This window comes from Oryzias melastigma, linkage group LG2 (genome assembly GCF_002922805.2).
Source record: "Oryzias melastigma strain HK-1 linkage group LG2, ASM292280v2, whole genome shotgun sequence".
In the NCBI taxonomy this organism is placed as follows: Eukaryota; Metazoa; Chordata; class Actinopteri; order Beloniformes; family Adrianichthyidae; genus Oryzias; species Oryzias melastigma.
Genome location: NC_050513.1, coordinates 6,413,726 through 6,418,167, shown reverse-complemented (window position 1 = coordinate 6,418,167; position 4,442 = coordinate 6,413,726).

Here is a 4,442-nt window from a genome sequence, read left to right as displayed (position 1 = left end):
TTCTGGTTGAGGAGGGAATCTGGTGGCTTTCTACAGTGGATGACCCTCAAACAGCTGAGAAGCAGCTTTGCTCAATTGTACCTCCTACTCAAAGGCTGTACAAGTCGTTTCAAGAGTACTGTTATCATCTGCTGCTGGTACCACGGACAAATGTAGTTTTATGAGAAACATTTAAAGCATGACTGCCATGGTAATACAAACAACATAAAAGCCACAACGGAAAAAACAATTACAGTGGGGGATCTTATAACAACACATCAGAACGACAATAAGTTGTTTGCATTTAATCTTTTGCCTCATTTTGCCTTTGTAAAACAGTTTTAAAGTGGATAAACACACTTGACAGAAAGGCAGAGCGGATAGAGAGGAAGGGGGAAGGACAGTTTTCTGTTTCCTGGCAACAGCACTTCCGAGATATACTCGTGCGAACGCTCATGACAGCTCCTCTCGAATCTAATGTCAAAGCAAGTTGTTTGTTTATCTTGTGGTTGTTTTAAAATGTCCAAGGAAATGATACAAAGAGACCACATCCATGTACCGCAGAGGTACATTGTTAGTAAAGTTGTTGGATAAGACAGTTGGAACTGGTTGCGTCGCCCATAAATCATTACGGCTAACAAGGCTTCAACTGAGTAGATGAGTCATCACCCACCTTAATTTTTCCTTCTATTGTACACTTTTCAAGGGTTTTTCCCGCAGTATTCTTCTTTGGATGATTACTGTATCATTTAATGTGCAGCTCCCAATGCGACTGTGCTGCAGATGCACAGATCTACGGTGCCACAAATGACAATACACTTGCTGTTGAACATGACAGTAAGTACCACTGAGATCCCGTCCTCATCTTGGCGTAATGAGATGAGTAATACAAAATTGCATGTCCAATTTTCAGGTTTAATGGGTATAAATGACACTCTTCTGCCTCACTTTCTTTACATTTTTTTTTTGGGAGTTTCTTTTTTTTCCATAAAAGTCGGGGCACTAAATGATGATTCAACACTGCGGTGAGAGCCGTAAAAGAATAAAATTGTCAGAGCAAATCACAGGTCTCACCAAAATGGTCCAATGGTTGTTGATTCAGACCCTGCGTTAAAACAGTTACATGCATATAGGCTTGAAACACATATTTCAAAGTTACAAACTTGCTGTATATGAAATTATATACATTATCTTAAACGCCTCGTTTTCTCAGGTAGACGGTGTGTGAGTGGAGGACCGTTTGATTCCATTTCTGCCTTGGCTTTTGGTACCTGATGCATTTTTATGACCAATTTAAGTGGCAATTTTTAAAAAAAACTGCCCACAAATAATGTTTATTTCAGTGTCAAATTCTGGATGCCTGGCATTACAGCTCAAATACCAGCAGCCTTCACTCCTTTAGAGCAAAAATAATACAAGGCTTCAAGGGTAAAATCAGCAGAGAGGTAGTTCAGGGATGCGTTCTTGGTTGGTATGTAAGAGGTTTCTTGCATCTTGCTTATCGTCTTCTATAAAGCGGGTGACTTTAGCTGTGGGGGGTATTGTTTGCCAATTCATGAGACTTTAAGTCCTACCAGATTAGGCAGAACACCTGAACCATTAGTCCCCAATTGTGAGGATAAAAGCCTCTGCTAAAGGTGGAATCATAAGAGTCACCTTGACTTATCAAGGTTTGACCCTGATAGGCCCTTGGGATGTGCTCTTTTCCAGTCTTTGAGGACAACTGCACTGCTATTTTTTCAAACACACTTATTGATGGAACGCATCTGCAACTATAAGAGGAAAACAGAAGATGAAATTAAAAGAAAAAAAAAACAACAATTATTGAAAAGGGAGTGAGAAGAAGTTAGGGATCTGCAATCGACAACACTATAAGAGAATTTTGGGCTACTTTCTTAATAACCCAGTGAGAACCTCAAAGTCCCAATTTATGTTTAAATAAGCTTAAGATCTGAGTTAGCACACACTGTAGATGTTCAGACAGTTGTTTGTTTTCTCAGAGCGTGCAGTATGTAAGGGCACTTTGAGGCTTACATGACAAAGGCCCCCCTCCCAACACAGCATGTCGCTTTGTTCAAATATAAATGGCTGCAAACATGGAAAATGATGTTTTTTTCTTATGCATTTCTGTGGTCCAATAGCTGATTTATAGCGTAACACCACCAATCGCTGATCTACTCTTTATTCTTTTTGGTCATCAAAAGGATGTATTTATGAGCCTTTCCAATCAGATTTGAATTTTAATTTAAAATAATAAAAAAAGGAAAAGTACTGTGTCTGACTGTGTTGGGCTTTGTATTAGTTAGCTAAATACTGGAGACAAAAAGTAGATACAAGCAGATACGCTAAATGTGGAAATAAAAAGTCTGTATGACCTTTTCTATTAGATAGATACATAGATAGATGGATATAAAGATACAAACATACACAGGCACATAGATAAATAGATAGGTATATACATAGACAAATACATTGATAGATACACCAATAGATAGATATATAAGTGTATTCATCAGACATGTGTACATGGATTTAAGACTCAACTTCAAGGACTTGAGTCTTGAATTTTACAGATAAGTAAACAAACAAAAACCTCAACTGCCTCCTGTTGTTTCCCCAAAAAGTTCTTTAAAGATCCACTTCAATTAAAATAGTGTTTTTGGTGATTTAAACATTTTTTTGATATATTTTTCTGATGATGGAGGACATGTAAAAAGAAAAATAAGGTTAAAATTAAATTTTGATTATTTTTTTGTTCAATGTTGTTTGAAAATGCTTGTAGTTGTTACATACAAACTACAATCAGGAAGTTCCCTGCTCCGCTCCATTCTGATACATCCACTTGTTAAAGGACTAGATCATTTTCCTCATCCAAGACAGTGTCTGACTTTTTGAACTGTTCGGCCAGATAGCAACAATATTGCTAGCAATTTTTGTTGCACCGCTAATGTTAGCTTAAGATTGTGAGAGGCTATAAGCTAGGGGGAGATAACGGTTGTGACTGAATCCCCCCCCATCACGATATAGTGCGTTTGCCATTTTCTAGTGCTGTCCGAATGTACTAATTCCAAATCGAGTGTACTCGAAATCTCCCAGAAGTCTTTGCAAATAAACTAGCACACATCGATGCTCACTAGATTAGTGTATATAGACCACAATGCATTGCAGTCGAACGATTTTGAACAAAAAAAAACACGTTTAAATGCAATATTTGAATATATCATCCACATTTTCACCATCAGAACACAGTGGAGTCATAAATAAACGCTGTGAAATGTTTTTTTTTTTTCAATTTTTACTTCGTTAAATCGATGATGCCATATCAGGGTTTTAGAAAAAACAAACGAAAAGTAGTGAGCATTGTGTCCTAATTACCTTTAAAATCCAGCACACCATATAGTTTTTTAGTAGTTAGGGATTAGGGGGGGTGGTAATTTGGACACAACCAATGTGTACAAAGGGTGATTGGAAAATGAGTGCAGGCTTACTTCCTGCTATTAGTCCTGCCCACAACTCAGAAGTAAATTTCTGATGCCACTACCCAGAAACTATGTATGTAAAGAATTAGAATATTCGAATCTGGCTTTAAACTGCACACTGCAATCCTATTTGAAAGACTATTGGGAACACTTTGAAAATGGATTAAAAAAATATTTGAATGTCACTTTAAAAGTAATTTATTGACAATTTTTGTCAGTAAAATATAAATACGTTTAAATTAATAGGAATTTGTTCAGTTTCAAAACTTCAGACTTAAAAAAAAATGCAATAAATTTTGTTTTAACTTACAAAAAAATAATTGTGTGCTTATTTGGTATATCAACATCAACAGTCAATATCATATGATCATATTGTCAGATTCTCTATTAATTCAGGATTCATTTTACACAGCAGAGGCACAACAAAGACAATTTGATTGGGGGAGCCAAGACTGGCCTGATGCCATAGCTTAACCAAACTTAATAAATGGCTATTGATTTGAAACTGTAATACAGCTGTTTTAAAGTGTTTGCCTTACTTGAACCACTTTGAATTATAAATAAATTCAAAACAAGGTTTAATTCAATAAAATAAATTTGCATTTATTTGTCATTTTTGTTTTGGATTCAGCTAGAATTCCACACCTTTAGGTGTTAAAAAAACATTTTTCAGACCAAAAAGATCAAACTTTACATCATGATAAAGTTGACTTTGCACCGACGTTCAAACTCACTGACTGTCTGGGGTCAAAATTTGCCCAAACAAACAACAAAATCACTCAAAAATGTTTTTTTTTTCTTGAGAAATTAAAGCGGCAAACAGATTCTAATTCAGGACTTTATCACTTGTTTCGCCAATTAGTTGATTGATTTAGGAGTTTGTCAAAGAACGCACGCTCAAGCGACCACTTCCAATGAAAAGTCTGTAAATATGCTGATATGCACATTTTGGGTTGTTTCCATGACTGCTTTTAGACTCTACAC